General features: G+C 41.4%; 1 protein-coding gene across 2 annotated transcripts in view; it reads left to right on the forward strand.

Moving 5' to 3' along the window:
• The window catches only part of LOC124803048 (fatty acid 2-hydroxylase), a 509,122-nt gene that overhangs the window by 235,359 nt on the left and 254,575 nt on the right, over positions 1 to 19,188 (forward strand). The window contains exon 1 of one of the 2 annotated variants that reach the window (XM_047264168.1): positions 11,471 to 11,578. The exons of the other annotated variant lie outside the window; for it this stretch is intronic. The gene's annotated coding sequence lies outside the window, so the exon portion shown is untranslated. Of the gene's footprint in view, positions 1 to 11,470; positions 11,579 to 19,188 lie in introns of those variants that run through there. 2 annotated transcript variants of the gene reach the window in all.

The raw sequence follows: 19,188 nt of genomic DNA on the forward strand, positions 1-19,188 counted from the left end.
AATTCTACCTCGTACACACAAATATGTTCATTCCTACGTCATGCCTACAGTGACTCATTCAAAAAAATAACCTCAAAACTTTAAAAGCAAACATTTCCAAACATTGAAATTGAAATGTGTCACAAGCACCCTACGGTATCATCAATACACGGCACCTGGTAGACACCTTTTTTCGTGATGGTGTTCTGTCGCCGGTAGTCGACGCACAAACGGCATTGTACCTCCCTTACACTTGACAAGGACTACAGGAGGCGACCAAGGAGGAAGGTTCAATGATGACATCTTGCAGAATCTTCTCCACTTCCTCGTATATTATCCCGTCGTTCAGCGGACATCTTATACGAGCGCTCACTGAGTGTTGGATGATCCCCAGTGTTTTCAGATGGTATTTTACCAGAAACCGCTTCGTCGGTCTTCTCTCAACTGCGGATTCTGAAGCGTCCGGAAATTGTGTCGGAACGGCGAACACTGGCCGACGTTGCTCCTCGGTCAGCCTAGATACCACTGGCAGTTCGACAGTTATTCTTCATCGATGGCGCTAACAAGGCGACCGCGCCTACTCGTCACCGATTTCGTCCAAACTTACGGCATACGCAGGGCATGGTCAGAAACGAAGGTGATAAAAGTGGAAACTTCAGATGGCCAATCTTTTAGAAAAAAATAGCACTATTGGTGCGGTTCAGAGGAGCATAAGCCATTTATGTTAGCTTCATCTGCAGGCAGCGGCTGGTGTAAAGTGAGTACAGACCAGTAATTCGAGGTACGTGTGTCGAGTCCTTATGCCAAAATTGTTTAATTTTTTATTTTCAAAATTTACGTTACTTACACTGCAGATGAATGGAAATAATGCTCAGTACATTGCATTTATTAATATTTGATAAGAAACGTGAAAAGGAAAGTCAAAGTGAAATTCGGAATTGCAAATAAATTCCCATGAAGGGGCTGTTGTGTGTACACGAGATAGTTCGTATATAAAATTAGATACCATTAATATTTTACAGTTGATGATTTACATTTGCTGGAGTGGCATTCATCTTACAGACAGGGGAAGCAATAATTTTCTCGGCATCTTCCACACGTTATAAACGCCTCGTTTTAACAATTACGTGTTGCTTTAAAGCTTCTATAGAAAAAAAGCTAGTTTTCATAAAAGATTCTCTCTCATCGTACGTTTTAGCAGCAAACCAAGCACAACACAAAATTTCGTCAAATATTGGCAAGGATTGCTATACACTTGGCCATTTCCATCTCCCACTCGCTATTTTCAGTTCTGGCCAAGCCCTACATATACCATCAATTCGGACGAATATTTTCTTCAATTCTGCCTAGAATTTGTCCCAGCTACTGAGCTTCTCTTCATTGATCTCCAAGCACCGCTGGGGTGTGCCGTCCAAGTAAAAGCAAACATTTGTGAGACACATCATGTAAGCTTGCCTATTGTATATGGCAGCTACGTCGAATCCTTTAAATCGATTCATCAGATCCTAACCAGCGTCTCCAGGAAACACTGATGGATGCCTGTTCTGCTGTTCTGGAATTCGTTGTTTTCCTAAACATACTACCTGGGGAACGATATACTGCTTGTATTCCGATTCCTCTCCGTGTAGTCGACGGCGTTGACGTACACTACTGGCCATTAAAATTGCTACACCACGAAGATGACGAGCTACAGACGCGAAATTTAAGCGACAGGAAGAAGATGCTGTGATAAACAAATGATTAGCTTTTCAGAGCATTCACACAAGGTTGGCGCTGGTGCCGACACCTACAACGTGCTCTCATGAGGAAAGTTTCCAACCGATTTCTCATGCACAAACAGCAGTTGACCGGCGTTGCCTGGTGAAACGTTGTTGTGAAGCCTCGTGTAAGGAGGAGAAATGCGTACCATCACGATTCGGACTTTGATAAAGGTCGGATTGTAGCCTATCGCGACTGCGATTTATCGTATCGCGACATTGCTGCTCGCATTGGTCGAGATCCAATGACTGTTAGCAGAATATGGAATCGGTAGGATCAGGAGGGTAATACTGAACGCCGTGCTGGATCCCAACGGTCTCGTATCACTAGCAGTCGAGATGACAGGCATCTTATTCGCATGGCTGTAACGGATCGTGCAGGCACGTCTCGATCCCTGAGTCAACAGATGGGGACGTTTGCAAGACAACAACCATCTACACGAACAGTTCGACGACGTTTGCAGCAGCATGGACTATCAGCTCGGATACCATGGCTGCGGTTACCCTTGACGCTGCATCACAGACAGGAGCGCCTGCGATGGTGTACTAGACGACGAACCTGGGTGCACCAATGGCAAAACGTCATTTTTTCGGATGAATCCAGGTTCTGCTTACAGCATCATGATGGTCGCATCCGTGTTTGGCGACATCGCGGTGAACGCACATTGGAAGCGTGTATTCGTCATCGCCATACTGGCGTATCACCCGGCTTGATGGTATGGGATGCCATTGGTTACACGTATCGGTCACCTCTTGTTCGCATTGACGACACTTTGAACAGTGGATGTTACATTTCAGATGTGTTACTACCCATGTCTCTACACTTCATTCGATCCCTGCGAAACCCTACATTTCAGCAGGATAATGCACGACCGCATGTTGCAGGTCCTGTACGAGCCTTTCTGGATACAGAAAATGTTCGACTGCTGCCCTCGCCAGCACATTCTCCAGATCGCTCACCAATTGAAAACGTCTGGTCAATGGTGGCCGAGCAACTGGCTCGTCACAATATGCCAGTCACTACTCTTGATGAACTGTGGTATCGTGTTGAAGCTGCATGGGCAGCTGTACCTGTACACGCCATCCAAGCTCTGTTTGACTCAATGCCCAGGCGTATCAAGGCCGTTATTACGGTCATAGGTGGTTGTTCTAGGTACTGATTTCTCAGGATCTGTGCACCCAAACTGCGTGAAAAAGTAATTACATGTCAGTTCTGGTATAATATATTTGTCCAATGAATACCCGTTTATCATGTGTATTTCTTCTTGGTGTAGCAATTTTAATGGCCAGTAGTGTAGTATGTCTACAGTGATTTATATATTGTGAAATACTCGGCGCCTAGACCAAACAATATCACGTCGTAACGACAATCAAGTCCAAATCCGTAGTCAGGGTCATCAACGAAGTTCAATATTTGTACTTAAAGGAGAGGGTGCTCCATGTGTGGAGGAAGTCTTTTGTAGTTAGAAACTTGATTACAACACACAGTTTCTCACGCACCGATATAGTTACGTTACACATCGCCATGTTACACGTATCAATTCGGGGTCGTGTAGCGGCGGAGAGTATCTCAACCAATACCGAGAAGAGAAGAAAAAATTCAGAGGTATTACTTTGCAGCGCGCCTTCGTCTTTTGCCCAGTTGACTTAGTACTACCTACTAATACTACGTGTCTATTTATTTAAACTGTATTTCAACTGCTTTTGCATAGTTTACAAATGTTTTTGAATATTTCTCTATCTCTCTCTCTCACGCTCTCTTTTGGTTTTGTTTCATTTTTTTGTTTTTCGTAACATTAAAGTACTGCACTTTATAGTTTAATGCTGCATTATAGTCTATTACAGCTAATGGCTTTCATTTATTAGTTTTACAGAGACCTGGAACATTTGATAAACTGATAAAATATCTCAATTTAAATGTTCCCTCAGATTATAAGTGAAAGAGTGATACATTTTTATATGTGTATTTTTTTGTAATGTATGCTATCTAGTGTTTACTTGGCAATGAATGACATGTGTGTAGTACATTTTGTACACCATATAGATTCATGTCACCAAATGAACTATAAATAAATGCTATGTGCTTACTTGACGTATGGATAAATGCATTATGTGACTGAAATTCTGATAAAATCAAATGACAGTTATTTTGGCTAGAAATGTATTTTAAAAATTGTACTATCTTGTTTCTATAATTTCTGTATTCAATCGTTATATGATAAATCACACACTATCACTTCATCACACTGACATACTCGATATCATATGAACAAGCATGATCTTCATGTAAGTGACGAATAAAACTGAACTGAACTGAATCTATTTGTGTATATTTTTGAGGCGATACGTCATGCACCAAATACGTACACTCGCAGTATCTACATGTACATCTGGAAGATCGTGAATCAGGTTGAAGTCAGCAGAATCTACAACACTTATTTCAGTGCAACTGCTTATAACACACACACACACACACACACACACACACATATATATATATATATATATATATATATATATATATATATATATATATTTCATTCTGTACTCGTTGGAGCAAGGTAGGTTGTTGTAGAACTTTGTATTCAAGCAGCAATGTGAATCCACTTTTGTGAATGCGAGAGGATTTCCAGGTATCCAAGGAAAACCTCGTTCACTACATTTTTGTGTACTTTTCATTGTTTATCTACAGTAGACTGTTCCAGCAACTACGCATTGTATAGTCAGGGACTTTTCAAATAAATTCCAGGCGAGCTGTTAGTAGCGCAAAGGGAGACCTAATTGGGATATTTGAGTGGGGACTTCCATTTCGGTATCTGCCTCACATCGAAGGTAAGCCTCTCGAAAACCTTCTCAGAAGCGGGGGATTCGAACTATCTTTAATTTAAATACGGCCGATTTTGCTTATGGCTGCAAAACATTTTTTTAAATTTTTTGTCCATTGCGATTACAATTTCTAGTACTGCTCACCTTCAGGCAAAAGTCTCAAATGTAAATATACACACACGCATAATCACAGCCACTAAAACAAACACCAAGGGAATTATATAACACTAACCGTCACCGACTACTATGAAAATGGCGTAAAATTACTGCTTACTACTACTGGCTCTTTAGGTGGTGATGTAACCTTTAAGGTTTTTGCTAGTTTTTGCGTTAAATCACGATTTGTTGCATTTTTTCAGCTGGTTGAACCAATAAAAAAAATCACAGTTTAAAGATATACTTCACTTTATTCCACTTGTGACCCTGGCATTCCAAGATTTTTCTAAATGATAAATTTATTAGTTCTTAACAAAATACAATAACTCTGTTCTACTCATAGCGATAAATTCTCCATGATATGTGCCGTATATATACTACCACTATTACTTTTCTGCGGGCCCAAGAGAACAGACTTCCAGTGGAAACAACTTATATGTGCATATGGTATCTTTGAATTATTTTTAGAGTCTCTAAGTTGCTGTCAGCTACAAATTACCGATGTTATTGTAACGTTGTACACAAAAACATAAATACAGTCGCCAGTACAACCATCAAAGGAATGCGAACAGTGCCCGGGTCATACGGTATATGAATAATCAGAAAAATACAATAGTAACATTTCTTACGTTATAAGCATTTCTTTCTATTATAAATTTTAATGGTCTTGATCACAAAAATGTATCAACAGTTAGATAATAATTGCTTTCTGTTAGTGTGGAAACTTCCTAATGAAGGTATTAAAACATTAAAAATAGTAAAACATTAAAAATGTGCTATCACTGATACCTAAGTACAGTGTTATCCACAACAACATCGTTACTAAGCATAGTTTGTCATCGTCGAAAGGCTGATCAAAACGCGACTATTGGTATAAAAAACCAGTATGAGACTAATCTTTGTCCATGCTTGCATGCAGAGATGTGTATAAATTGTTTAAAACCAGATACTCCCCCATTAGCACAGGAAGTTAGAACTAGGAGTGGAGTTCTGTGGTTGAAGATTAAAATTCATGAATTATACAAGATTAAAGACTTACGTGAATGGGGGGGTTTCAAGAATACAGTTTCAACTTCGCAACGTTCTGTCCAGTCTGAACATAACCATGTACACTAATATTCTCTGGCATGAGAACCCATTTATAGGTGACACAAAAAAATTTATATATAAGAAAATGTTTTAAAAGGAACTTCTAAAAGTACACACATTCTATGATAGAACAATCAGTCTTGAGGAGCAAGCTATGCTAAAAAATCTTACGCTACCATTTTGTCCTGAGCTTAGGCTGACTAAAAATAAGAAATTAATGCCAAAACAAAAGTAGCCACTGAAGTAGTTAAGATGACTAAATTCAATATAACTGATACCGCTGTTAAAATCAAATAATTTCTAATAGAACAGCATAATACTAACAATGCAACTAATAAAAGCAATCAGATGTTGAATAACCTTAGTAAAAGATAATGAGAAAGCCACCATTACTGACACTGATAAAGATAACACAGTTGCCATTACCAACGATAGCGACTATATTAAGAAAACAGAGTGCTCATTTAATGCAAATGGCAGTACTGAGATTAAAAACATCCCTCTAAAGTATTTCGTAACACCATAAAAAGATGAAGATTACTATTTACAACAAGTAAGAAGAAGTCTGTTAGAATGGTGAATCCCAGTATTCCACAGCTAAGATCTTAAATTAAAATTCATAGAGAGGAGAACTATGAATTGAATAAAGTGCAAAATAAAAAATTAAAAGAGGCTTATATTTTCAACAGTTCTTTAGTGTAAAGAATAGTTATGAGCTTGTTAAAATGTTGGCACAAATTAAAATCCTTGATGGTATGAAATTAGCATCTCCAGACATTGCCAACTTAGATACAAATATCCCAACCCAGAAAGTATACGTTTTGTAAAGGCAAATTCATTGTTGCATAAGATTAGTAGAGCCACAGTCATCGAACTGGTAATGTTGCTAGAGCTGTCACTAATGTGTAACCTATTTGTTTTTAATGGAAAGGTATATCACCAAAAAGATGGACTTGCTATGAGCAATAGTCTAACTGGCACGTTAGCTGAAATATTCATTAATCATCTGGAAAACAAATAGTTTCAAAAATGTAGTATGCTATAGTAAGAAAACTATGTATTACAAGCGATAATTAGAGGATACAATTCTTCTAGAAAGTAGCAAATATGACAAATTATTAGACAACCTTATTACGTAATACGGACTCTAAAAATTAATTTTCCTTTAATTGAACAGAATTATTGTATTAATAATCTTGACTGGAAATTATTGGCAAAAATGACAAGCTTGTCTTCGAAATATAGAGAAAGCTGACGTGCAGAAACGTTATAATTAGCACACATTCGTACCACCCACAGCGTTAAAAAAAAGTTTTTAAATCTATCATCCAGTGTCTCTTGTGGTTAGTTATTCAGCCGGACGAGACCAAGAAGGAAATTGAAATTTTAAAGCAGATTGCAGTAGCTAATGTCAGTAATATTTACTGTAAAAAAACAGAGGCTCTCACAAAAAGCTAATGACACCACCTTGACTAGGAATAATAAAAGAAAGTTAAAAACAAAGTGTGATGCCACGACATACAACAGTTAAGTATGACTGAAAATTAACATTTTTTTCGAAAAACAAACCTAAAGACAGGCTTCCAAACCACCAATATCTTATAATCACGTCTTAGACACAAAAATGGTCTCAAGCACGATAAATTTCTTATTTCAGGAACATATAAAATTAACTGAAATGGCTGTGACCAATATTGCGTTGGTCAGACGCAACGCTCTTTCAAAACACAGTTTAGTGAACACACCTGCTGGCAGTATAAAGGAACTTTCGGGGTGCATATTACTACAGAATGCCATCCTGTTCAAGATATTAACAAAAATATGGAAATGTGGCACACTGCAATGAAGGGAGGTTGTAAGATGTACGGGAAGAAATCGAAATGTATAGTAAAAAGAAAGATTCTCCTGAGCTAATACTCGACGAGCAACGAGACTAAAGTCATTGCTATTATTTTAATGTTTTTGATGACCTACTTTAAAGAGAGAAAATTTAGTATTTTAACAAATTACTTTGCCGATAGATAGGAAAATTCACATTCTGAATGTGTTCTACTTCGAAGGATGCCAACACAGACTCATTGTCTTCCCGTCGCCCACGTTGCTCGTGCTTCGACATCGGCTCTCTTATTGTTTTAATCCTCCTATAAAACTATTTTATAATTTTTTTAGGAGCCAAATTAACTGAAAGGTAATTTTTCTGTTTGTTTCCTTACATTTGAGGATCGTTTCGAGTAAACCGAAACTGGTTATTGCAGTGTTGTTACTACGTTTTATTGTGATCAAGACAATAAAAGTTTATAATAAATAACGCAGATCACCACTGATCAGTGCGTCTCCCTCAGCCGATAATATCAGGTCTTATGCGCTTGTTATTTAACTGTCATGAGGGAATATACAAACGAAAGTTGGAGCCACAATCACCAAGCAAAGCAATCTGCATCCTCGTAAACACTGTAAGGTAAAGCTAAAACTGTCGTCAGGCCAAAGGTTTACTTGAAGAGCCTCTCTGTTTCACTAGGTGTGGTCCTGTCGGAGGTCGAGTGCCCTTGCCTCCCTCCGAGATGTGAACTGACTTACTCAGCCATTTACAGGGGAACTTATAGTTCAGCGTGGACTAAAAACAACTGTGCAACTCGGCAGTATTCACATAAACAATGCCAGAGGTTAAAGAAAGGATAAACGATTTAGGCAGCATAACGGAAAAAGAATGGTACTAGGCCACTTTCATTATGAAAACAAATTTGCTTCTAATAATGGCACGAATAACTAAGTGCTTGTCCAGCCAAATGGTTGGTCAGTTCATTTCCGGGGATATCGACATGTTTTAGGACCAACAGATAGAGAACTAGACAACAGTATAACTAACAGAGACAAGGCCAAGAGTAGCACCCTGTGAGGGGTGATAAGAGTTACATTATGGCCTGGAGACTGTTCATTGAGTCACTATAAATTAAAACGCGATTGAGTGATTTCTGTTTAATAAACTTAGAGGTCTGTCAATAGTTATCAGTATCAATGTTAAAAACACTACACATCCCAGCAGCGAATCCTGACATGCAGGAGACGTAATAGCACATCCCATCCTGTCCATGGCTTTACAGCCATCACTGTACATGGTGATAGCACGATGGTACCCCTGAAGAATTTAGAGAAACAGACGCCGAAATGTCATGGGGCGAGTGACACTTTAGGTCCTTCAGACTCATCAGTCCTCATTCGTGGTCTGGGTACTAACGAAGCGGGCGTTTGTGCAGGTAAACACGTGACGCATATTCTAAGGGGGTATGCGAAGTTCCAGCCTAGAGCCTCGAAGCGTATTCCAAGTGGTAATCCCACACAAGGTTGGGGGGAGGGGCGGACTAGGTGGTCGACGTTGCTTATATGAAAAAAGAATATTTCACGTTGGATGATTGGGAAATTTTCAGGCGATAGTTGTAGAAGTGAGCAAGAGTTGATACTTTCGGAACTGAAGATGTTGGTTAGTTGGTTGGTTGGTTGATTCGGGGGAGGGGACCAAACAGCGAGGTCATCAGTCCCATTGGTGTAGGGAACGATGGGGAAGGAAGTTGGTCGTACCCTTACAAAGACACCATCCCAGCATTTGCCTGAAGCGATTTAGGGAAATCACGGAAAACCTAAATCAGGAAGGTCGGACAGAGTTTGAACCGACGCCCTTCCTAATGCGACTGAAGAGGTAAAATCCCCAATTTGGTGAGGAGACTCTCTACAGGACTAATTCAGAAGGCACTGATAGATTGGGTCCAATAATTAAATAGCCAAAGGTGCAGCTGAGTCATAAACATGGCAGCTATGGTCCAAAGGATACGAGGCCAGAACCTAGCAAATATGATGTAGAAGGTGCGATCTACTACTCAGCAGATATCAGAGAGCATTCAGTTTCCGCATGCTGCTAGTCTTTAGTTGACGAATAGGTGGCGGCCATGTCAGCTTTTTATACAAGAAGGGTCCCAAAAATCTGGACTACGCAACAACATCCAAGCGCTAGCTACTCAAGTAGAGTTCTGGGTCTGGATGGACCGTGGTACGACGACAGAAATCAGGGGGAGAACTGGAAGCAATTGGGTAGTGGTCAAGCAGAGACCCTGCGGCTGGCACCTTGGAGCTGGCGTTCATTTAAGGCTACAGATCAGGAGTTATTCCAAATGTAAGAGTAGACACTATACATCACGGGGTGATCAGTGGTTCGACGAGCCTATATCCTCTGAAGAAGAAATCGTTTCCAGTGTAATGTTTCTTTATTTACGTGACAATTACGGCACTCCAACCCCAGTTCTCGATACCAGTAATATCGTACTACTTTTCTGCGAAGTAACAGACATATTTTTGTGACAATATTCACATTTGGATTTATTAATGTATAGGTACTCCGATGTATCGATATATTACAGTGATATGGTTCTTGTGTTTATTCATTACTGTAAGACTGTCATAATCTTTGACTTACTTGTAACCGTTTTGGCGTAAATGCGCACAGAGCAGTCTTTGTTTCACTTTGCAGAAGTTAAGTTGTTATTTCGCTTAGTAAAAGAACAGTCAAGTCTTGTGTTTGGTTAAAGTGGAAATTAAATATATGAAGATTGATACAAAACTATTTTCTTGATGATGTGACAATTAAGAGGAAATATATGTGAATTTACAAGAAGTTTATTAAAAATGTGGATCGTGAACACCAAGTCAAACATTATTTCAACCATGCCATTGTTCTGATCTGGGATTGTTTGATCATTAAGAATTTCCTGAAAAACGCATTTGTTAGGTCTTCAAATATTGCTAAAATACAGATCTGGACCTTCTAGCAATCAACAAGATGAGCCATAACGAATTCGACGAAATCTACGTGGGAATCCATTCAAGATAAGTGCCAAATTAATGAGTTTTTCTACAGTGACCTCATTATTTCCATTCTGACGATACCATCCACAGTCAATAACTTAATTGTTGCCCGATAAAGCGAACATATGCTGCGTGAGCAACATTATTAATCTGATTTCTAATCTACTTTGCAAGTGGTGGTATTGTTAGATCAGTTAGGCGGCTGCGCGAGCCATCGGGTTCTCCAAGTCAACAGTGAAATCCTCTAAGGTAATAAGGACAACCGTTTATCACCACTTTCCATTGCCGAACGGTATTTCTACGTCAACAAACTCTTTGAACATACGTCCTATTGTCTGCAGTTCTAAATTAAAATGATAGTGTGACATTGATGGCAGGGAGGCCCCAACCGAAGAAGTTCGGCAACCAAGTTGCAAGTCTTATTTCAGGTGACGCCACATTGGGCGACTTGCGTGTTAGTGATGATGAACGATGATAATACAACACCCAATCGACGAGCGAAGAAAATCTTCAACGAGGCCGGGAATCGAACCCGCGAACGCTGCATGGTAGGCAAACACGTTACCACTCAGCTAAGCAGGCGGACTTGCAGTTCTAACTATTAACACTTCACATACTGCTCTGAATATTCTCTAATATTCTGATTAATCTCATGTTTACTTTCTAGCGCCGCAATTTTCGCTGGTGTATTGTACTGCTGTCCCCCCCCCCCCCTCCCCCGTAACACAAACAGAGCCCCATAAGTTAGATTAGAATCTGCACTTCCCTGACGCCAGCGGTTGGCTGCGACACGGTCGCTTACGTGGAGCGCCAGTTTTCTGGCGTGCCTAGCCTACAACACCAGTGAATGGCGCGTCAGTGTACAGCCAGCCGCTACTATGGCGGCTCGTAACTTAAACAGCAGCTTCACACAAACAGTACGTATACCAGAGTGGCGCGCAAACCATTTCACATTTTGGCTTAGCCTTCTATCATTAACTATTCTAATTTTTCTTAAATTTGTGATTATCCTTTATGTTATGTAATTTGATCATTCGCAATGTAAGTGTGTGCTGGTTAGAAGACTTTAAGTAATCGATTACTGGCGGAAGAAACTGAACAAACGATTGGGTCACCACTGTTAAATTAATCTGTAATTCGGTACTGGGAACCACAGACTGTTCATTATAGACACCCAAGGAGCAGCCCCCTGGTATATATTCCCCGATCCTTTTTTCTCCTCAGTCTCCCTTGAGTTTATTTTGTTCAGTTTGCTGCTCCCACCTTGTGATAAATGACTGCAGTGAAATTACCTACGCAAACACGTACCTGGCTAGTCACGTTGTACTGATAGCGCAGGCTGAACGGGTCCCGTGAAACCTGCCCGGCTTGCGGAAGCCCAAGTTGGCCTGCTTTAACTATTGTGCTTCGGTACACATGTACTCTCGTGTCTCCGTTGCGGCAGGTCGAGCTGCTATTATGGTTGCGGCCCCCATCTCCGCCGCAACCATTATAGCAGCTCGACCTGCCGCAAAATTCATCGAGGAATCTCTCTTACTTATGAAGAAAAATGTACCTATAGCAACAAATGCTGCCATTATAAATGAAAAAAATGATGTAATTTCATATGTAAAAAAACATTTATTTTGTTATGTTTTCGAACTTGCACTGCTGTGAGTGTAAATTCTGAATCCTTCCTGGTCACGCTGACAAAGTTTTATGAAACTATCTGTTAAAGTATAGACAGTGGAAATTAAAATGTCCTGTGATGCCTCTCCTGCTCCAAGTCGGCCCGTTTGACGTCCTACCCCCATTAAATGTTCACGTAATCGTTGGCTGTAACACGACCTTTGACGGTAATGTTGGGACCTTCAGAATACCATGATATGGTTGTCAACACCATCACACTTCCTCCTCCGTGCTTAACCACTGGAATCAAGTAATCAGGATTGTAGGCTTATTTTGGCGTTCTCCAGACTTAAAGCCGGCCCGACGTTGGAAATAACGAAAACGTTGACTCGTCGGACCATAGGACGTGTTTTCACTGATCAGCCGTTCAGGATTTATGCTCCTGACACCACGTTTTGTGCTTCTTTGGGTTGGTTTTCGTCACTGATGGTTTCGATACAGCATCTTGTTCACGAATAGTCGCGTTATGAAGTTCTCGGCGGACAGTGTCGATAGATACGGGGTCTCGAAGATGGCTATCGAGCTCTGCAGTCACTATAGCGGCAATAGTTTTGTGTTGTTTTGACACAATTCGTTTCAGAGTACGACGCTCTCTGTCATTTAGTTTTAATTTGCTCCCACTATTACGTTTATACGATTATGTCTCTCCATGTTTTGTGTAGGCTGTCATGACTGTTGAAACAGTTGCTCTTGAGACATTCAGTAAGTTGGCTGTCTCGGTTACTGATGCTCCAGCTAATCGGGCTCCCACACTCTGCCATCTTTGGAACTCTGTTGGGTTTCTCATTGCAAGTCGACCTCGGCCTCTGAATGCAAATACGAAATGTGCACTACTCGTAAACAACCTGCACTGATGCCTAGTCCGTACTGAACACGCGCAGTCCAACGCGACACGTGCCTTACCTGCGTTGTTGACCGTCAGACACAACCATCCCATTACTACCACTGTTCACATTATTTTGCCTATCCCCTGTATTTCTGTATTCAATAAAAAGCGACGCTTGAAGTGGTGTAAAGAGCAATGCAACTGGACAGTGGATGGCTGGAAACGAGTGATCTGAAGCGATGAGTAACTTGTGACAATCCGATGGAAGGGTTTGTGTATGACAAATGCATGGAGGGCGTTACCTGTCATCACAATATAGTGCCAACAGAGAAGCAGAGGGGAGGTTATATTGCGTACGGTATGGAGGTGTTTTTCGCTGGTAGTGTTTGGTCCCCTTATTGCGCTTAATAGAACGCTAAATGTGGAAGGCTATTGAATCTGCCTTTTGTCCGTCATCCATGGCTCGCACGATATCGTGTGCGAAGAGGACAAGCTCATTTTCGCACGAGCTACAGTGGTTACAAGTCCATATTAAACCACAAATCACCGGCTGAGTACGTCACTTCAAAGGCCTGCAAGAGGCAAGGGCGTAACCACACCCACTAAAGCACTATGGTTGAGGATAAGGTTACTTTCTTTAAAATGGTGTAACTAAATCACTCCCACAACGAGCTACGGCCAATTTCGTCCGTCTCTCTACTCCCTAGCGTGACCTAGTGCGTGGCCTCTAGCGACCTGCATGTCGACGGGACGTTACTCCCTGACCTCACTGCTTTGTGCAAGTTATGAACACGTGCCAGTCGATGAACAAAACAAGCTTCCGCTCAGCTCTCTGCTGTGACAAACGCACGGAAAGGCACGCTCTGCTGATTCGAAAAAACATATCACAAGTTACTACCGGGGCAGGTCGACTAAAGGAACTCATAACCTCCACAAAAACGCATCTCATAATTTGTCCGAAAAAGACCTATGATAGTGTTACAAGAATAAATGTGCTGTTCATAGCCACGAGTATAGTAAAGCAAGTATAATGAAGACTAAAATTAGAGGTACAGAATTTCTTGAACGATTTCTACACGCATATGCTTCGCAAATCATTGCACAGTGTATGTCAGAGGTCTCAAAATTTTCCAAAAATTTTTGATTCAGTACCACATCGACAATTTCTAAAGGAAATTTGATACACACAACTACATCGAATCTATCCTGAAAAGCTGGACGTAGCACGTTATCCTGAATGCAGAGTCATTTACTCACGCTAAAGTAATATATATTTTGAGCAGTGGAGGTTGTCACTGTCGTACACCAATGACTCTGAAAACAATATCGGTAGCACTCTCAGTGTAAAGGGAAGCAACAGAGGGAAGCACCCTCCACACGCATGCACAGTCTATGGAGTCGCAGTGTATATATATACGTATATGGAGAGAGAGAGAGAGAGAGAGAAAGAGAGAGAGAGAGAGAACCACTTTCAGCTGCTTTTTCCTTTCCCGTTCCACTGGGGAATGCGTAGGACAGGGGGAATTAGTTTACAAGGAAGATATCTTCAAAACGCTCTTACGACTCATCATAGAATATTGCTCCATATGTAGGACCCCTTCCAAATAGGAAAGGGGGTATTGAATGCATAAAAAGGTCAGTACGAATAGTCATGGATTTGTTTGACGCTTAGGAGAATGTCACAGAGATGCTGATGAAACTGAAGTGGCTGACGCTTTAAGAGACACACCGACTACAAAGCCTTCCTGCAAAGTTACGAATACAGTGTTAAGGGAGGCGTCTAGGAACATACTACGTATCGTTCCCATGGGGACCGCGAAACAGTATTAGACATACTAAGATAAAACAGACAAAGGAGCAGAAGAACGTCTTCTTCTTGCTCGCTAACATTTAAAGAGAATCGTTAGTGGCCTTATTGGCAAGATGCTGCCCCATGGAGGAATTAAACCAGTATTCCAGAGCGGTCGCAAGACCCGATACCTGGCTCTGCACACTGCAGGTGTCTACGAACTTCGACATGACAGCGGTGAAGTCTACGTTGGTGAAACCGGGAGACCGATTAGCACTCGCGTCATAAAGGAGGACCGCTACGTACGACTGGAGCAACACAGCAAATCGGCTACAGTTGAACACTTCCAGAACTGTGGCCGATCTGTTAGTTTTCAAGGACCTGCTCGGTGCCGTGGATACAGCAGCGTAAGATAAGAGAGACTGTCGAAGAAATGAGATGATCGTGGTCCGGAACCGCGCTGCTGCTACGGTCGCAGGTTCGAATCCTGCCTCGGGTATGTATGTGCGTGATGTCCTTAGGTTAGTTAGGTTTAAGTAGTTCTAAGTCCCATAGTGCTCAGAGCCATTTGAACCATTTTTTTTAGATGATCGTGTGACACTGATGGCTGGGAGATCCCATCCGGAGAATTTCCGCTGCTGGGTTGCAAGTCTCATTTCAGGTGACGCCACATTTGGCTACTTGCTTGTCTGTGATGATGACATGATGAGGAAGACAATCCAACACACCACAAGCGCAGAAAATCCCCAACTCGACCGGGAATCGAACTCGAGCGCGCTGTATGGTAGGCAAGAACGTAACCACTGAGCCAAACAGGCGGACATGGAAGAAATTAAACCCCCTTACAGCTTCAACTGGGAGGAAAGCCACAAGTTACAGTCAGATTGGCTGCCAGAGATCCTAGTCCATCTGGTGGCTTATGTTCGCCAGCTAGGAACTCCACATGAGCCGGGTTCAAAAGCATATTCAAGCGGCCATAGAACTGCCGTTTGGCATCAAGATCTCGCTGACAGTAAACTGTTGTCTACGAATCTCCTGCCTTAGTAGCGAAGGTAATATCCCACCGTCCAGCCACCGCTCCACAGAAGTCTTTACTTCAAACTGTCGATCCCAGAATGTGACGTCAGTAGACACCTGACAACGAAATAAGACAATACACAGGGTGAGAGTTAATAAAACCGACAAACCGCAGGAACGGATTCCTCACTGGAAATGGAGAAAAAAAGGTCCTATGAACATGTGTCCAGAAACGGATCGCGTGCGTGCATCGACAAAAACTCGTCCCGGAACACAGTAGAGCTACACTGCATCCACGTCACGACAGATGTTCAAAGTGGCCTCCATGGGATGCAATGCAGGCGTTCACACTTCGGATCAAGGCTTGCCACACTCTTTCGCACGTATTGTTCTCTTTCCGAAAAGCGTCAAAGGCGTCGTGAGCACGCTCAAAAAATTGCTCTGAGCACTATGGGACTTAACATCTGAGGTCATCAGTCCCCTAGAACTTAGAACTGCTTAAACCTAACTAACCTAAGGACATCACACACATCCATGCCCGATGCAGGATTCGAACCTGCGACCGTAGCGCTCACGCGGTTCCAGACTGAAGCGCCTAGAACCGCTCGGCCACTCCGGCCGGCGTGAACACGCTGAAGTGTCTGCACATCAGAACTGGTTCAGCATAATGCTTTTCTGATGGCTCCAAAACTAAAAATCCTGGGGTTTAAGCCCGGTGATCTAGCTGGTCATGCTACAGGGCCTCCAGGTCTTATCCAACGTCCAGGGAAGATAATGTTGAGGTGTTGTAGAACTGTAATGTATAAGTGGGGTGGTGCTCTGTCAGGCACAAACCGCATCACCTGTCATATTGCCAAAGGCACATTCTCAAGCAGCAGAGGCAGAGTATTCCACAGAAAGTCCAGGTACGGTCCACAGCCCAGGCATTGTGGAATAATAACCGGTCCAGATATGTTATCGCCAGGAATCGCTGTCCGTACATTGACGCTGAACCGATGCTGATGAGACCCCTCAATCATTCCCCGAGGATTGTCTGTAGCCTACGGATGACGATTATGAAGATCGATGCTGCCAGTTCTGACAAAGGTTGCTTCGTCGTGTAAAGAAACTGGTTCTCTACTTCAGAAAAAAAGACCTTTTAAATAATAAAACATGACCTATACAAGGAAACTGACTACCCCTGTTAGTCATCGACGAAGAAAAACAAATTTTGGCATAGTCTTTGTCAGAACGTGCAGAATCTTATGTGGGGTCAATAAGACGTCAATTTTAATCTAAATATGGTATGCCAATGTTTACGTAATAAAAAAATAAATTAGGTAACTCAGTACAATTATTATATAGATGCGATAAATCACTTTAATGAGCGCCAAATGAACAATTAAAGTCAATATAATTCCAGTAAAACATCAATAGTAAAAAAAAAAGAAATTATTGTAGGGGCCTACATAGACATCGCGCATCTGCTAGATGTCCACGAAATACGTAATTTTGTTTTGAAGCTGACAGCCAATGAGAAAATAGGTGCAAAATACTATTGGTCAGTTTTCAAGCAGTAATGGCGGACAGCATCAGCTGGTAATATACGTAATTTTATGGTAGCTAATTTTACTGCACAAGAAATAAAATATATACTCCCTCCAAAAGAAGTTACACACGAACATTAAAATAAAACTATGATGAGCAGCAAAATGTCTGAGAAGAATTTTGAAAGGAAATTATTAATTGAACTTTAATTTGGCGGGTTTTCAACACTGTCAACAAGACGAAATAATGGAAAGAATATTCATTGGAACTAAACAAAATTGAACCTTGATATTATGACAGTATGTTAAAAATAGATAATTTAACTGCAATTGTCTTTAATTTTGAAATGAGAGAGAGTGTAATAATTTTCTTTTAATGTCTTAACTGTTGCTGCAGGCAGTGCGATGACGTCAGCGGTGGTTTTCGCGGACGATGTGTGAAGTCAATCCTGGTTCGTGGCGTGAAGATAATGATGGATCCTCCTGTTTCATTAATATTCCAGTTACGGCGATGGTCCACGTCTCCGTTGTAGTCGAATCAGCTGGCAGCACTGACGCGATAATAATACTTCCAGTGTGTGCGTTATCGTTACGCGTGCGACGTTTCATTATAAAAGTTTATTAATCACGCGGTGCGGGTAGGTCGGAATTATGCAATGTCTTTAGTATTTACGATATATAGTCGGTTAATGCCAATACTTCGCACAGTTCTTTCACCGTGTTGCCACAGGAAAACAGTCACGTGTGTTTATCACTATAACAGTCCGTTAAACATTAGTTCAATTTACGTCGTCGTCTTTAAGACGGTTTGGATGATATAATAAATGTTTCTTGATCAAATCACAGCACTGTTCTTTTACTTAACATTTTTGGTTTGTTCCACTTTCACGCAATTCTAACAGTTAGTGCCTCCACACGACAATGGTGTCTGGTTCACGGCTAATTGTCACAAGTTCACACAGTATGTAAAATCGTCACCGCAAACACTCGATATACTTTTCAGGTTTTACTGTTCACTTAATAATGCACGATCTCCTATTAACACAGCGGACGCACTGTAATTAATTGTTCCTCCGCGTATCACCGTCTTTCACGGCGAACTTTTCAACGTTTCTCCACCCGCGAACTGGCCACGATACCACACTCTCTATCGATAGTCGTTCGCTCTCTCTCTCTCTCTGACACAGTACCTCTCCTAGCCTAATCAAAGATTTACAAAGCGTATAAAACCAGAACATTTATATTCGTACAATATAAAATATAAAACAGTAGCAAAATGAATGACGAAACAATGTGACGTGTTAACAAATAAAGAATAGTTGAAATAAATGATATATACGTACTATGACAAGGTAATGCACAAAAGAAAAAAAATATTATAGACCTTCGGGGAAAGCAATGTCTTTCCAGTCGGAGCCGGCCGCTGGTAGCCGAGCGGTTCTAGGCGCTTCAGTGTGGAACCGCGCGACCGCTACGGTCGCAGGTTCAAATCCTGCATCGGGCATGGATGTGTGTGATGTCCTTGGTTAGTTAGGTTTAAGTAGTTCTATGTTCTAGGGGACTGATGACCTGAGATATTAAGTCCCATAGTGCTCAGAGCCATTTGAACCATTTTTTACGGTCGGTAGAGAGGACTGATGATAAAAATCCCATAATTGTGATGGTCTGTTGCAAAAACCACCTCCCTGCACGTTCGTCTGT

This window comes from Schistocerca piceifrons, chromosome 6 (assembly GCF_021461385.2).
Source record: "Schistocerca piceifrons isolate TAMUIC-IGC-003096 chromosome 6, iqSchPice1.1, whole genome shotgun sequence".
Lineage (NCBI taxonomy): Eukaryota > Metazoa > Arthropoda > Insecta > Orthoptera > Acrididae > Schistocerca > Schistocerca piceifrons.